The sequence below is a fragment of the Falco cherrug genome, chromosome 4 (assembly GCF_023634085.1).
Source record: "Falco cherrug isolate bFalChe1 chromosome 4, bFalChe1.pri, whole genome shotgun sequence".
NCBI classification, from domain to species: domain Eukaryota; kingdom Metazoa; phylum Chordata; class Aves; order Falconiformes; family Falconidae; genus Falco; species Falco cherrug.
The window spans coordinates 34021514-34039188 of NC_073700.1; positions in this window are offsets into that span (position 1 = coordinate 34021514).

Consider the following 17675-nt stretch of genomic DNA (forward strand, 5'->3'; position numbering starts at 1 on the left):
TCACACCTGATCAACATAAGGTTCTGAATTCCACAATATTCTGGTAACCAACATAGCATACTGTTCTCACCAGGTGAAGATGAAGTGGTGTTACAGACCCGCTGGTGCTGTCACCCACTGGCACGCCTGGCTAACAGGAGCCTTCTGTCATAAAACCACATTTAAAGGGCTTGATCAGACCCCAGCTGCAAGGAAGAAAATCCAAAAGAAACCTGCTGATTTCAGTGACACTTCAGTGACTGAGTCTAAGCAAGACGTGAGTGTGGAGCTGTCTCCTGACGGCCCACGGCTTTCCTCCATCCCGAACAAGACATGCAGTTACACCGCCTAAGGTGGCCTCTGCCAAGGCTTTTTTGGTTCCTGCTGCATGTCCCAGCCAAAGCTGGACCTTTTTCTGGGGGAACAGAACAGCCCCAAGCGCAGAGCTGTAGGATCCCTCCAGCAACAATTCAGCCTCGCTGGAGACAGCCAACTTAATGCAATCTTAATGTGATAAACTGCTAACTTGATTGGATTCAATGAGATGTAAATTATTAGATTCAATAAGTACACAGAGACCGTTTCACCTTACATTCTGATCAGGAGGATTCTGCCTCCAGTCTCTTCATCATTCCTGTTAATTATATCACAGAGATGGGAATGGTTTGGGACTTCAGTTGTCCTCTGACTCCTTAAAGCCACCACAGCGTTCCTGCCTGTAGTAATGTGTCTTTTATCGATAAAGAACTTTTTTTCAGAATAGCTGCAATCACTTATGGACACAGGTTGATCTTCAGCATGATCAAATTTGAACTAAAAAGCTCTATTCATCCAGATTTCTGCAAAATCCCCATGTGCTTAAACCAGAGAATAACTTTGTGTGTGGATTGATTTTTAATAACTAAAAACTTTGTGGCAACAAGTAGACCTTTGTAGCTTCTCCTTCACTGAAAGATTTTTTAAAATCTGTTCTGCTGAACACAGACATCACTGCTACCATTCCAAAAAAGGGGGAAAAACATGGGACACTATGGAAATATGTACAAAGGTATTCACAAAGTATGAGTCCAAACCAAAGTGTCTCTGAGCTTATAAAACTCAAGTGGGATTTACATTCCCCTGTGGTTTGTAAACATTTTGAAAACATTTCTTCTTATAGCCTTTTTCAGATTCTGATTCAGACAAGTGATGTTTCTTAATTTTATTTAGCTGATTTTCCAATCAGAAAAAAGCACTGGTTTACGCTTTGTGCACTCTGTGATGCTCACCTTCTCTTCACCTTAAATTTTCCCTGTCTGCCATTTGGCCACCCAACCTCTTCACATGGTATTTTTCAGACGTTTCAAATTTACCATGATACAATTCATAACTACCACCTTTTTTGACAATCTTTGCTGTGATGAAGGCACACTTCCACCTTACAGATGTTGCTTTTTTTCACTGAACAAGTCCCATAGACTTTTCTTCTTTAATATATAGCCCTTCGTTTTAAAAGCCTTTGAGAAAATAACTTGAAATATATAACACATAATCTCTTAGTCCTATCAAAACCATCATACTGTACTGCTTAGCAGAGGTCATAGGTATTCCTCTGCTTCAGGCATCTCTGAAAGGAATCCTTTAAACAAAACACTCCTACTTGAATTTGTTCAACAGTTTTATACTGAGTAACAGTCTGTCAAAATCGAAATTCTGATTGATGTTTCTAAAGGATTTGTTTAAGAATTAAAAAACCAAATCAGAATAGTTAATTTCAGGCTCCACATCTCATGTTGACTTTTTCATTTTGCCTTAGAGTGTTGGAGAGATCCCAAGTGATGTTCAGAATGTTCCCCTATAATTCCCCAAACACAGCCACTCAGCACGACATTCTTCATGTCCTCTACGATATTATTACGTCTTTCTATGACAAATGGTAACCGAAGAATTATATATGCAGAATGGATCTCTTGGGAGAACATCTAGTGAACAGAGCAAGGGATTTCCAGTTCACCTATAACTCGACAGCCCCCAGAGGAGAAGCACAAAGCCTAAGCAACCCTCCTGCAAGCCTGCAGCAGCCACGTCACAGCTCCTCACTGTCCTCGGTGAATTTTCTCCTGGCTTGGCACGGATCAGAGCTGGTCAGGGTCTGCCATCACTGAAGCCAGCTTTTCAGAGTCCCGGCTGATACCACACCAGGGACAACAGCAGCACCACAGCTGCTGTGGGCTGGCCCCACAAGTGTTTTACAGCCTGATAAGCAGGTGGATTTGCCTTTTCCGTCTGCTAAGAATCCACCTTAGGTGTGAGCGGTGGCCGCTGGGTTGTTCACCCAGCCCTAGAGGACTGCAGTAGCACATATGGTCCTTCCTGTGGTGTTTTCCAACTGATGCCTAAAGCAGTGATGCCTCCCACTTTGAAGATATCATCTCTGTTTCTCCTCTTCCAACTTAACACGGAGGTTTTTGGACATTTTAATGTGCAGTTGCTAAGCAGTGGCATGGCTAAGAAGCCAGTAATATCAGCGGTACCTTTAAAATGACACTTCTGGGCATGCAAGAGCTGCTCACACTGCTCTTTCTGCTCAGAGTAGAACTGTGTTTCACGCTCCCTGCAATCCTCAAAAAAGCAGCCTGCTGGCTAGCTTCATTGGCATTCTTCATCTCATTTATTTTCCTACATTTGCAGACAAGTGAGCTATTTCTAGCTTATTACTTGTAAATAATGAGCAATTGCATCCCAGATTACAAAATCCCTTTGGGATCTAAAGCCCCACATGCTGCAGTACGGACATACAGATAATTAGAGACTGGTTCAATGCAAAATCCACTGAAATCAAGAGACAAGAGTGGGGGAGGTATGGTGAGTAATTGCTACCCAACAATACAGGTACAACTTCTGCAGGAAACTTGTTGAAGCACCTCTGAAATATTTATGGTATTGGATTTTGGAAAAGAAGGCAGAAAACCAAGGAAGAGATTGGGAAATCTCTTCAGCTCTCAACAGGACCTCTACAGTCATCATCTCATCTGACGGTGAAGGAAAATGGGAACCTTTTGAAGACACCTGGGTTGAGGAAGCACTGCAGAGCATTTCGGGGTGTGGGGTAAAGCCTGGGAAGGCCTTTAGCAGGCAGGATCTTTACAGGCTTTGCCTCCAAAAAATGTCATTATCATCCAGAACAGTGTATTTCCTTCCTGACTTGGCGCTGCCATGTGCTGCTCTGAAAGGTCAGGTAGAAGCATTAGAGCATCGTTTTCCCACAAATTGTTAATAGTCAGTTTTAGGAACCCAAAAGGAAGACATAAAGCTCATTCTGCTATATTAGTATGAACAGGCACTTTTCTTTCCCATTGACTTATGTTACTTAGCTGTATTATCACCAAGTGTCAAGGCATAGCCCAAAGGATAAGATTTGAGTTCAGCTTTAATTAGTTTACTGTAATGAGGTAAACCACGTTTTGCCTTTCCAAGGAAGTCATTATCTGCACTCTTCCTGCTTTTCAGTACTTGCACCACCTTTTTCATTTGCAATGGGGATGAAGCTGTTTATTCAGAAACGCAGCAGAACCCATATATACAGAAATGACAAGGAAATGCTCCTGAAAATTGAATGATGGAGCAAAGGTAAGTGAAGGGTCAAATCCAGTGACAAGACAAACTGCTTTTACGACATGCCACCTGATTAGTGTCCAGCTTTGGCAGTGAGGAGGCCAGTCAGCTGCCCTCTGGTCCTTCAGTGGGGCTTCCTGCATCCCTGACACACTTTGCGTATTGAACATAACCATTTCCAGCACACGGGACACAAGCCGGGGCATAGCAAGCTCTGCACCATGCAGAGAGGCCGGGGGGAGATGTTCATGGGGCACAGCTCATCCAGCACCGTGGCGCAAGCCTGCAATGCTCCAGGGACAACTCAGGTGGAAGGGACAGGCTTAACGCCACAGCTCTCCTGCCCTTGCAGGAGCGCGGGAAGGAAGAGTAACATGGGTCTACAGCAGAGCTGGTGAAAACTAAATTAATAAAAATGTGGACTTTTTGCCACTTCATGGGGAATGAAACAGGCCAGTTTCCCATACCTGGGGGAATAAAAATAAAAAGCTGGTTTTATACTAGGATCCAGAGCACAGGAACACATTCCCTCTTCTGAATGCAGTAACGTGAAGGATCCCCATGCTGGGGCTTCTCTGCATTGTTTTCCTTAACTCAGAAAGCTTACAAGAGTTTAAAAACAAAGTAAAATCGGAAAGCCACACCTTAAAAAAATATTTGGGTATCAATTAACATAGAACATTCAATAGAGTTAGGGATGAAGTCTGCTAAAGGGAAAGTTTTCAAATTTTACAAAAGAATAGGCAAATAAAATATTTATTTTTCAAAAGGGGGACATTTTTCTTTGAAAGTGGTTTAGATCCTGCCTTCATGCAATGCTAGTCCCTGCAGGTGCTAAGATGGAGCAGCTCCTGCCCTCAGGGGGGCAGAGACCATGGCTGCTTTATAAATAGGGGGGTTTGTCTCCATATGAAATAAAGGCCCATTTTCAAAAAGTGTTCACAGGGGGCTGTTGCTAAGCGATTCTGAAAATCCCAGTTGTTGGTCTCCTCTATAGACATTTAAATATCTTCTAAAAATTTTTTCTAAATAAAAATTGAGTGAGACCCCCTCCGGCTCAGTGTACTCTAAATAAGCTGTACCTGGAGATTTGCATTATTTTTTTTTTAGAAAATATTGCTGCTGCAAAAATTTATCTCAGGTTTTAAAACCACCTCAGCTATAAAAAAGGATAATATTAAGCAAGAGAGTCATGAAATAAGAATGATCAAATACTTGCAAGCCTTATCATCAATAAAACTGTAAAGTTAGCTACACCAGTTCACTTCAGGGCATCTGCTCACATTTAATTGAATGATTGTTTTAATTTTTCATTGTTTAAAACCACTCAACCACTTGTCAAAAGCCAGGGCTGCTCTTAGAGCTGAGCATAAAAACTTCTCATTCAACTCCATGGAAGAGTCTGTATTTTTTTAGGAATCCTGGACCCTGTGAGAGCTGCAGAAATACAATGGCCAGCCCATACCCAGAGGCTCCCCAGGCAGAATACCCTAAGTGGGATCAGATCATCAGACATCTCCTTGAGACCACTGCTTGCTTTTATCAGAGGAAAGTGGGATGCTATTTCCTCCCCCAAACTTCCAAGGGGCTGTTTTCCTCTCCAGTGTTTTGCTCCTTTAAGGAATCTCAGAGGCTGAACTTTGCATGAAATAATGCAGATAAAGGATTGGCGTCCTTCTCCAAACAGGTTTAATAGCTGGATCATTTTCTCTAGGGTCAGGTATTTCCAGAAAGCCTGGGGTAACAGCTAAAGCAACATGTACCAGTATAGCACTGGGAACATACCCGTTATCTCGTTAATACAAATGATGCCACCTATGAGGTCTGAAGCCCTCAGCTCGTACTGGGCGCGGGGCACAAAAGGAGAACTGACCACCCCTGCCCCAAAGACCTTCCACCCTATAACACTGTGGCAAAAAGAAGAGAAGAAAAGCTTTTCTGACACACACAACTAATACCACAGATGTTGCCTCTTCTGCTGGCCAGCATTAGGCAGGGCGATGCCATCTCGGGGTGCCGGCAGAGATGCACAGTGCCGTGGTGTCTCCACTGCCACGTACTGAGAAGCATCAGCTGTGCTGCAGGAAGGGGGGCACAGTCCTGCCCCCTGCTCCAGTCCCCCGACTCTAGCCATAACCCTGGGTGAAGCCTGCGGGGGCTGACAGCCCACGGGACAGCACGTGAGGAGCAGCAAGAAGAACCATATTCCAAGTAAGCGTCGCTGGACTTGACAAAGTGATTCAATATAACATCAAAACTTCTTTTGAACCGAGGCTTAGATGCCTATTTTACCGCCCTGCTGATTACACACAGGAAGGTGAGGTATTCAGGTGAACTCGGTTTGTGGCAAGATGAAAAGGCCAAAGGAAAGGAAGTCCATAAGACTTGTACACATGCCAAAAAAGCTTCTGCTGTCTTTAGGAAAGAGGAAGCCAGATTCTGAGGAGCACTGATTTTTCTCCATTGGTACTAAGGGCACAAACCAGTGCGCCGTGTTTAACATCCAGGCTCAATTTATTTTTCCAGGGCAGCTTTCCCTGCAGCATTCGTCCCCAACAGACTAAAAACTTGCCAGTCAGATCTCCAAATTAAGAGTTGTGAATATAATGGGTGTATAATATATCAAATCAAACTGTCTGCACCTTCCAATTTTTTTTGAATCATCCTCTATTTGTTTTGTTTAATTTACGTTTTTTAGTAACAGCTCAATTCTGAAATGTAAATACTGTGTCAAAGCAAAAGCTAGAGTGCTTGAGAAAAATAATTCAGCTTCTCCAAAGCAAATGTTTCCAGTTTTCCTCCCAAAGTATTTGCTGAGTATCATCTGAATTCACAAAAAGCTTCAGATCTGCTGAAACTGCCGTTGTTGGGTTTGGGGCTTTTTTTTTTTTTTTTAATAATAAAACTTAGCATTCATTGAAAGCAACATCCCATTATGAGATTGGGATTATTGTGAGATGGATTCTAAAATCCTGAGATATTAAACAAGAAATGTCAGACTCTTTAGTCCACCGAATTGTGAGTCTTTCCTAGTCCCTCAGCTCATCTGCGCAAGCTAATCTTTGCTGCTGTGCAGTACAGAAGCTTATTTTTTCTTTAAAATGAAACTGTGTATCTTATGTAATTGAATGACTCCAGCATCAGGTACTGTGATACAATCTCAATTTACAAGACTTGCAACTGCAGATGTCTTAGGGCGAATCCCCATCGTTTCCCTGAGTCTGGCCTGAATGTGTAGAATTACTGTGGGCTTTCCTCGGTACAGCAGATGGTGGAGGCTCTAGGGACTCAGTTCCATGTCCCTGATTCTCCTTCCTATCCATGCCCTGTACGACATTAAAAAGTCCACTATTTTGCCACTGGCAAGAAAACTACCAAGGATATACAGAGGAAACGGCTTCTCTCATGCCACATTCCTGTGCATGAGATTCACCTTGTACTCTGCAAAGACACCAGCCAAAGTGCAAGGGCCACATTCTCATGCAGATGCTCACTGCAGCCTTCCTCACACCACAGAAACGTGCTGGGGTCAACTTGCAAACAAAAATTAGACACTTGCCCTCCCCCACCTGGCACAGACAGGCTGGAATCAATGGCAACAGCCCACCTGAGATGCAAGCAAGGGCTGAGAGGCCCCTAAATTATACCAGACGGATGGCAAAATTGAGGCAAGCTGAAAATTCATAAAATTATGAAACCCCTAGGGCCCAGGGCAAAGCTAATTGTCTACATTAAGTCTTTCAGTGCAATTACCAGCCCTAATGGTTGCAGGGACAGATTCCAAAAGAATGCTATTTAAAACTTTCAGAACTGGAGGGTTTGGGATAATGCTAAAGCCAAGCTGATAATCTCTACAAAAGAAGAAAACAAAATTGCGATTACAACTGGGCCACGCTCACCTGGTACTTTAAATCAAGTGAATGTTACACCAGGACACAAAACCTTGAGAAGGAACAATGTGGATTTTTTTTGCAAATGCTGTTGGTGGTTGATATCCAGACATTGGTCATTAGATCTAGTTTTATTACAGCCATAAAAGAAGTGAGTCAACAGCTTAGTCACATCAGGCAGGATATGCTTCAAGCACAGCCTGAATGAAAGAATTAAGTTAAACACTGAGAAATACAAGGTAATTAAAAAAACACCCCTAATGGTTTCTTCCCTAAAACAGCAAGAAGCAACATACAGGATAGTCTTTGAGTAAGACGGCACAGCGTGCTGGGAGGGAGCAGGGTATGGATTTAAAGGAAACAAACTGGAGACATCAGCATGTATATCAGGACAGCAGCTTGTAAGCTCTCACTGCCAACTTCTGGCTTTCAAGAGTATCAGGCATCTTTGTCTTGTAAAAGAAATGCAAAAATATGGAACCTGGTCCTTGCCCTACATCTGCATAAAATCTGCGGCCGCTTGACTCTGTGCAGATTATCTAATTACCAAAGGCAGACACTGCCGATGGGAAGCCTGTAAGATAAATAAGAGGAACAGCTCAGCAGGCGCTGGTAACTTCAACATGCCGTGTGAGTATGGAGTGACCTTTCAAGAGTGATCCAGTCTGATGGATACCTTAGAGCATTATTTATTTATTTTAAATTAAACCAGTAGCTAAGCACTGTGACCGCAGGAAGAGAGGGGGAAGAGAGCAAGAAAATGTATCTTTGCAGATAAGTAAAAAAAAAATGTGTCACTGCAAGGACTAGAAATAAGTCTCTCCCAGGCCGTACAGCAGATTTATGCCACTCCAGGCTTGGCTCCAGAAGCTGGAGTGAGCTTTTCTGAATTTCATTGTATTTCAATGTGGGTACACAGCTAAGACTCAACACTGAAGGAGTTTAATGACACTACATCCTCAAGGGAACATTAAATATACAGAATCACATATGACCTCCTATCTGATGGCAAGAACTAGCATTTTCTATTGCAACAGAAAATGTGAATGGAATTAGTGTCCTGTGAGTAATACTTTGAAGACCAGCTCTCACAGTAGGTGGGGTGAGAGCCAGGGGACTGTGGATCTTCTCCTGAACCCCTGGGGGCCACCAAAGGTCTGGATGTTGCTGATGTTTCTGTAGGCAACTAACAAGGCCTCTGCACAGCTGGTTTGTGCCACGTGCAAATAATGACAACTTCTCCTTTGGGATCCACGGATGAAATGGATGTTATATTTGTACATGCGGATTAATATGAGGAAAAGTGAATATGCCAGCAGAGGGCAGTGAAAGAAACGGGTTGGGTTTTGTTTGTAAGAGACAAGTTACAAGGATAAAACAACTAAACCAGCTAAATTCTATACCTGTGTGTTTACAGACATACCTCATGGACTGATTCACTGATGGGTTATATCAGTTTGGTGTTGGAATGGCTTGGTGAGAGTCGGCGGAGTTGCACTGATAAAAAATTGCTTTAAGGAAGTGCCCAGTCAGTGCCAGTGTGTTGGTAACTGAACTTGTGTGAGGCGGTGGAACAACAACCTAGGGGAGAAACCTCCATCCAAATACACAGAAAGCCAAAAGCTTCCAGCTGAGGGAAAGCCTCCTCAGGTACCCACCACGCATTATCTCAGTCATGTAGCCAGGGACCCATGCAAAGCAGCTGTAATGCTCACAGATCCTCGGCCAAAGTCAGAGGACAACGATCTCCCCCCAGGGCCAGAGGCATTTCTTTGCCCTGCCCGACTGGGACAGACCATCACCAAGCTTGCCTCTGCAAGGGAGGAGCTGCAGGACATACCGCCATCAGCCCCAAGGTCTGTTCTGCATCTGGATTCTGTTTGTGCTCGTGGGACACGATGACTACAATCACTGCTCCACCTCTCCAGTCCCCTCTTGCTGTCAAAGCATCCTCCACCCAAGGGAATATTCTCCCTACGGACTGGGAGGAGGTGGGAGCTGTGGCTGCAGCTCTGCTGCGTTACTCTGCTTTGTCCTCAGAGTGCAATTACCTGAAACGCAGAGTCATAAGACACAATTTATAATCCCTACAGCTTTTTGGCATCCCAGTGTATTGGCTTACAGATAGAATTTGTAGTAGGATGCAGCAGATAGACAGAGCACTCTAATTACAGATTTACATTAAGAGGAAGGTTTAAAAGCTAATAGGACATTATTAGAATAATGATCCCTAGATGTTCTTCCAGTTGAACATCTGCCATTATTAATTAAAAACAAGTTAAAGTCAACCTGTTTAAAGAGAAATCAATATTTACAGAAACTAGATACCACCCTAATGTTAGATGTGATGCCGACCTACAAGAACCTTCCCACATGCCATACCAAATCAAGGATTTCAAAAAGCACATTGGTTATAAATCAGTGCCTGCGCAAAAAAGCCTTTGTAAAACCGAGTCAGAAATTTGACTCATATACAGCTTGTTTGTCTCCTTCATTAGTCAGATGCCCAGCAGTTTTAAATGATTGCCACAGAAAATGATACGTTACCCACTTTCTGAGACTGGGGTGTCTTTTTTTCCAAAAGCAGGTTAGAAATTACATTTTGAGTAGCAGATGAAAATAATCTTCTTGCAGGTTCTGTCTCCTCTGTCTGCATGCCTGATTGCTATTGAACAGAGTGTCATTTTGTGGAAGTGTACAGAATCTGCCTCAATCTAACTACACGGGAATGTAAGAGTAAATCCTGGAAGTGAAGGCATACAGTTACAGAGAGAAAACAATTAAGCCAAAAATTACAATAGCAAATAGCTTTGAAATCCATTAGCTACCTCAAACTGAAAAACAAATGCTTATTTCGTCGGTCATTGTACAACCATCACAAAACAGAACAAACCCCTGAAAATGAGGAAACACTCAGCTGTCTGATCCGAGGCGTATTTTAAGATCTACCGCCAGTACTACCGCCAGTATCATGCAAGAGCACCAAAGTTCAGAAATATGCAGGTTCATTCAAAGTCTAAAAGAAGAGCAACCAACCCACAGCTGCAGGCAACTCGTTGCTAGCACAGTATTCCATCAACGCTTGCATCCACAGGAGCTTAACAAAATTAACAGGGGAGCCACCTGCATCATCTGGTGCAGGAGCGCTGGCCAGTACCAACAGAGGAAGAGGAAAGGGATGAAGTTCTCCCGATGGCTTGCCATTCTTTCCTCTCACATAAATCCAAATCTACTGAAAAAAATTAAAGCCAAGCCTGAGCCTGGAATTTAATCCTGCTATTGATCTGACAGAGCTGTTGCATATGAGCTGTCAGGAGCAGGTGCACGACTCTTAACTTCAGGCCTTATACTGGAAATGTTGACCACTGACAGCTTCCACTGACTCCAGGTGAAGATCAGTAGCCCCTTTGGAAAATACTGTTCCGTTCATGACGCATCTGGAAGAAAACTCTGTAGCCTAGTAAGTGCTCTAGTGTTCCCAGGCCAACAGCAGAGGAAGAGAAGAGTCAATGTCAGAAGAGTCTCAGCTTTTATAGCAGTGGCCAAGTTGGACTTCAGGGGCCGATAGCAAGCACTGTGTGACCTTGCGTTTGTGATTTCCATAGACTGTATTATTAGAGACTTCAGTTTGGTGTATGTTTTTGCAGTGTGGGAGCAATAAAGAGCAAAGGCAAGAAATAAAGAGCCTCCGGGTGCTGACATAAAATTAAATCCTGACTCCTCTTTCAAGTTCAAGGTAGGAAAATCACAGCCATATGTCTTTGTCAAAAGTGTACCCAACCACTAATATCATCAAGGACAGAAACTTTTGCCGTGTAATCTTACTATGCTCTGTACAACATCCAGAGCCCCTGTGGACTTAGGTTTAAAATAAACTACTAACCCTCTTTAAAACATGCTGGCAAGCAGGATTTGGCCCCATGTAAGTAACTTTAGATTACCGCTGCCTGATCCACAGGGAGAACGAAGCTCCCTTCAGGGCAATATCTGATTAGAGAAGAAACAGTTGTTGGCCTCTAGGAAACTGCAAATCATTTTTTTATTCAAACCCACAGGGATTTTTGCAAGGCCTGCTGAGCCAATTTAAACAGAGAAAAAAAATCTGAGAACCCCGCAATAATATTCTCTGCAGTTTTCTAAAAGCCAAATCCTGCTCATCCTACTCAGTGAAGCAATCTTACTGAAGTTAATGAAACTGGTCCCCACCTAGAAGACAGACTGACTGCAGCTCCGCTGCTGCACGGAGAATTGCCCAATTGTCTCTGCTGAGTTGAACCGCACCAGTTAGTTTGCAGTTACATCCCTCTCCCTGCTAATACTGACAAGTTCAATTTTTGGTTTGTTTTCTTTCTTCCCCCTTTCTTCAGTGATCTGTTCCAACACCTTTTCGTCCTGCTGTAGAGAGAGCTAGGTGAGCTGCAGAATAAACATAAGGATATCAGAGCACTGCACCTGCCTGTAAAATGACATGAATTTAATCAAAAACATTTCTAGTTTCAGGGCTCAGACACACGACTGGTCTTGTTGCTCTTCCCCTAGGCAACTGCTTGTTGTGCCCCTAGTGCAGGCTTGGACATAGGTTTGATATCACCAGCAAGTGACTAAGCGGAGAAGCAGGGATGACTGCATTATTTGATTTCTGATTATGTAGAGCTTCCTTCTTTCTGTGCTGCCATTGGCCCTATGGATTACAGTAAAGCTGTAGCTAACCCGAGCCAGATCCTGCTTATGCCTCACTTATGCCAAGGTAAATCAAGAGAAATTGTGGCACAGTCAGTGGGACTGGGTGAGAGTAAGATTGGGTACAAAGCTCATTAACCTTTTTAATGGCACTGCTTTTTCAACACGCACTAACTCTTTTTATCTAGAACAATTAAAAAAAAAAAAGTCAAGCCTAAGCATGAAAATATGTGTCCACTGACAGACAAATTACTCTTGCTGAAAATGCAAAATAAGATTTTTTTTTACATCAAGGAAATAAAAGCCAGACGAAGAATAGCTTTTATGGCTGCTTAAAACGTGCAGCTGCAGGAATGTATTTTTGCTGTATCTGCTAAGTGTGGCACCTATAAATACTCACAATACCTAGAAAGTGAGGAAAAATTAGTCTTTTGCTTCTGATAGGTTTTATAATGGTTACATCTAATTCAAAGTGTATCAGACAAGAAAAGAGGAGTTCAAGGAAGCCAGAACCTTTAATCTAGTTGATTAATAGAGGGGATAGTATGTGAAAGCCTTATGTAAAATGAGAAAGTAATCTTACTCTGCTCAGGCAGGCTGCTCATTTGGTAGACGGACAGAAGTTAACAAGAGGCCTTGCAATCTGTTTAATTGGCCACAAGATCAGTGTGTGCAGCCTTTTGCCCATGGAGCCCCACTCTTCCATGCCTCCTGTCCCTCCCCACAGAAGATGAAGGTGATGCTGCAAGACCTTCCTGTAGTTCTACCAGGCTGTCAGAAATCAGCCGCACTCAAGTCGGTGGAAAAGCTGCCTTCAGCATTCAGGCTCCTGCAGCTGCAGGGACCATCGCTGTGCATGCCTGTGACAAGCACGCCGATGGCAGAGCCACGACTTCTGACAAGCCACTCTCTGTAGGCGCCCTGTTACCAGCCAGTGATGACTGCTCCATACAGAAACCATGCCCAGCTCTCATGAAGAGGCACATTGATTTTGCTAGCGCTCGTCACATTCCAGTAACACAAGGCATCAACAAGTAAATATAGAGAAGGATCATATATTTTCTTACAGTGAAGAAAAGCTCCAAATCTAAATGAAAACCACATAGCTTTATCTGGAGATACACAGGGAGGATTTAACCAAACCAGCTAAACAGGGCATTTGTATGGCAAACCCTAAACTACAGAACAAAGTACATAACTTTGTGACTTGATCCTGAAATGAGGTCTAATGAGGTTTAGCATGACAAATTGGAACGCGCTGTTACACTGTAATAATATTTTTTTTCAATAATTAGTAAAAATAAATGGTACAATGATTTTAAAACAAGTGCTAATCTAACCTGTTTGCATCCTTTTTCTTGGCATTCACAGGCTGGACACAATTCCTGCTCAGTTATGGAGTAAGAAAGTTTCACCTCTGTTTGTTAGCATTCCACTGCAAGGTCTAAGCACACCCTACCTTTTCTACAGATAAACCATGTGGAATTTCCAACCCAAGCGAAAACTTAAATATCCAAGTACTTCATTATTTAACTTCTAAAAATCCCAATAAAGCCAACACAGATTGTCTCTGGGACATGAATCTCATGTACTTTCTTTTCAGTTTGGGGAGAATATTTTAGAAATATTTGTCAAGCAGTTACATTTTAATCCTAATTTATTTACACCCAGCAAAGCACTTAAGCATACGTTTATGTTAAACATATGAATCAGCCCATTAACTCTACAGTTAAGCATCATACAAGTACATCATACAAGCTCTGAGGGATTCTCTTCACTTCCTTATCTTGCAGAGAGAGTTGAATTTCTATTCTAAATAATGGATTAATTTTATCTGAAACACCACCTATACTCTGATTGTTGCAAAAATAGTATTAATTTGTCATAACCATTGCAAACTGGATTGGTCAAATGAGTTTATCTTAACACACATTTCTGCCACATGTTTTCAATGTAACCTGAAGAGGGTACTATGGAAAATCAGGTGTATCACCCTGATCAAGGTTAATCGATCAAGGTGATTAAATGCAAACAAAACACAGTTAGACTCCTTTGTTTTGTAACGCTTCTTTAAAACAATAGATGCTAGGTTAAATCTCATGTTCAGGCATTTATCACATCTGTTTTCTGTTCCCTTGGAAAGTATACTCAGAATAGCGCTCAAATGAATTACAATGAGATCTGTCAGTTGAAACCTAAAAGGGAGTTCAGGGAACAAACATTTAATTTTAGACGGAAAAAAAAAAAAGAAAAAAAAAGGTGTTTAAAAGCTTTAAACATAAGTTTTCAGACAGTTCAAATAGGCAAAGCTCCATTTCAGCCACTGTTGTAACCTTCACGAGGTCTCCAAGGAGATACCAGACCAAAGAAAGAAGAGATGAAGAGGAGTCTACAGGCGTGTGGAGCCTGAAGGTGCACAAGCTGCAGAAGCCAGCTGGTATTCTGGTCCCGCAGCCTTCCCCAGCAATCACCACCAGCGCAAGAAAAACTTCCCACCTTAACGATGAATAAATCTTCACTGTTCTCTTGTAAAAGTGGAGCCTGCCTATTCAGAGGCACTGAGGAGGCTCCTGTAAAGAACTTTCAGCATCACATTTCTACCTTAACGGCTTTTATGAGAATGCAGAAAGGTCTCCCTCCCCTTCCAAGCCTGGAGCAACGTGCAGAACGGAATTGACAAAGACAGTCCTTTAACTCAGAAGTAGTAGAATTTGACTCGATTATTCTGTGGGCTAACAGTAAGGAAAGATAAAAAAAATTGCTTTCATGAGAAGGGTTTCATTGCAGCAAAATTATATACAAGCATCTAATGAAGTATAATCTAAGACTTGTCGTTCTTATAGGTATCATTTCCTCTGTAGCAGCTCTGAGACGAATTCCCGCAGCAGCACTACACAGGTGAGACAATCTTGATCAGGCCATAAAGTTCTCTTGCCAATGCCCATTGCCTCTTGTAACTGTTACACCCCTTTTTTTGGCCAAACGGTAACCTGTTCCTTTGAAAGACTTCTCTGCCTTCACACTACTTCTCCCAATCCCTCGTACATACTCTATGCATTAGTCTTCCAGTTTCACCTTTGCTGTCTTCCATGCCTGTTACTCATGCCAGTGCCTTGCAACACAACATTGAGTTCTTCCAGACCTCTTGAGTCAGTGACTCTTTTCTCTCAAAGTCACTATTGGTTTTTTCCACCGCCCAAGTGGTGGGGGTGTATGTGACTAACATGTCACTCGATCTTCCCTCCCCCAGGACCACTGCCTAGCAGTTTACAGGGAGGCTCGGTTCCTCTGAAAAATAGAAAGTTAACCAAGTTCAAGTGGCTCTGGAATTTTAAAAGCAAAGTACAGCCACCTCTTATGTAGTGCATCACACAAAGAATACACTGCTCTTTGGAAAAGAATTAATGTCGTTCATTGTCTTGAGCATGTGGCTGTTTATAAGATGAGATTCAGAAACCATCCTCCTCAAAGCTCCAGAGGCATTCTGCCTTCACTGTTAATTCAGGAGCAGACCAGCACTCTTCTCGCTGTGAACCTGGTGTTAGACGTAAATGTCACCCCTTTAGAAAGTAGCTAGAAAATAGAAGTTTAAAAATAAACAGCTTTAAGTAGAAGAAAGCATTGTGGTTAGTTTTGAATTGGCTTTATTGAAATTTCTTTATGTCTAAGGTTCTGTTTCTGCAGAATTCAGAGAGGTGAATAATCAAATTCATTTCATTTAGGCCAAAAATTCTTTTGAAGTTGTTTGAAGGACAAAACCCCCTCAAAACATCTTTTACACACTGAACACAAGAGCAATCTTCAACATTTAATTCGGGTCTTTAATTCTGATATATTGCCAAGTGTTTCATTAATTTTACTTCAGTGAAGCAAAAGCAAATCAGACCTGGAAACAACAGTGCATCCTGCTCTTGGTGCGGTGAGGCAGAAAAGTTCCTCGACAAGCTTTAATCAAGCTAACTGTGGTACCAGGAGCAGATTAATTTTCTCTGGCCTCTCCATTTGCAGGGCAGGCCAGAGGAAGTGCTAGCGAATGTGACCAAATTTTCCAGTTTTTCCCTTTGTACAACGGGAATACATCAGCTATGGCAGAGCCGCCTACAGCGGTGAGGCTCTAGTGAGAGCTCCAGGTGGGAAGACAGGAAAAGATTCTTTCTCTTATGACCAAAAGCTCTTCTCAGCACACAAGCAGCTACCTGAACTGCACACCAGAGATAACTTTAACTCTGATGAAACAAATGCTACTATTATAGCAACATCTCCAGGGAAGTCCTATTGCTCAGGATGTTTAAATCTAGGCCAGACAGAAAAGTGGCAGCAGCACAACAGAAAATGGATGGCAGAGGCACTCCCTTAGCCTCCAGCTTCTGCAGGATTTCACTGTTGTTAATCGGGAAGTTGAGAGACCCAGGGCTGTGCAAACTGGATGTGAGGCTTTTTAACCATGGCTTGTCAAGCTGCTGCTCCACTGCCATCTCCTTCTTTTTGCTGATAAACTTCACCTAGCTTCAAAACAGCCAGTCATGCTTTCAGCCCTGCTGATGCACCTACTCCACCCAAGAAAAGGTTCCAGGAATCATCACTTCTCTTTTGGAATAAAAAATCTCTCTCCTCATCAGGTCTGTTGCAGGAAAATGAGAGGAAATCACGGTTTTAATTTTAAAATAAGAAAATGTGTAGGTTAAATATCTGGGGGAGAAAAACAGCCAGAGCTGAATTAACAGGGCTTTGTACTGTATAATCACGCACACCCCACTACTTTACACAATTATGTTGGTTCTTTGAATGAATGGGTTCAAAAGCTTTCTTTTAAAACAGAACACATCCACTTAAAGGCTGTACTAGCAGACTCCAACCATCTTTAAGGCTACGTTCACAAAGATACCAATTGAAAAAGCAGAGAAAAACTGTGTGTTTTTTTCCAGTGTGTTTAACCTGGGAAGCTTGACAGCGCTTTCCATGCAGTTGAATAGAAGAGATCTTTTTTAACGTTTAAACATGTGAATAATCTCCCTGAGCCTCCCAGCAAAGTAACCTACTCAAGCTCTTGCAGGACCAGAGCCTTGCTTTCTCCTTGTTGCATTTCCAAACAGAAGCTAAACTGCTTTTCCAAGATCATGGGAACCCAAAGACATACATGGTCCTGGCTTGGTCACCTTGATGGTCTGTCACAGCAGTTGCCCTGATAGTGCCTTCCCACCTGTAACACTTGTTATGCTATATTATTATCCATGCTAAACAGCCGGGTGTTTTCAGACAGCAAAGACCACGTCTTTCAGCTTCGTAGCCCACCCGCTGTACCTTGTGCGTGCCCCCCGCCCCACCTCACACGCCCAGCCCCTCGGCCTGCTCCAGCAGCCACAGGGTCTCCTGGGTTCCTTTTTTTTTTTACATGCTTTGCGTGAAACAAAGTCTTTTCTGCTCCATCCAAGCGCCCTGTAACCAAACGTCTGTTTTACCACCCAGCCACAGCCCCTGAGCTGCCACCTGCCCAGCCGGCCCCGCGGTGCCCAGGGCACAGGCACCCTGCGG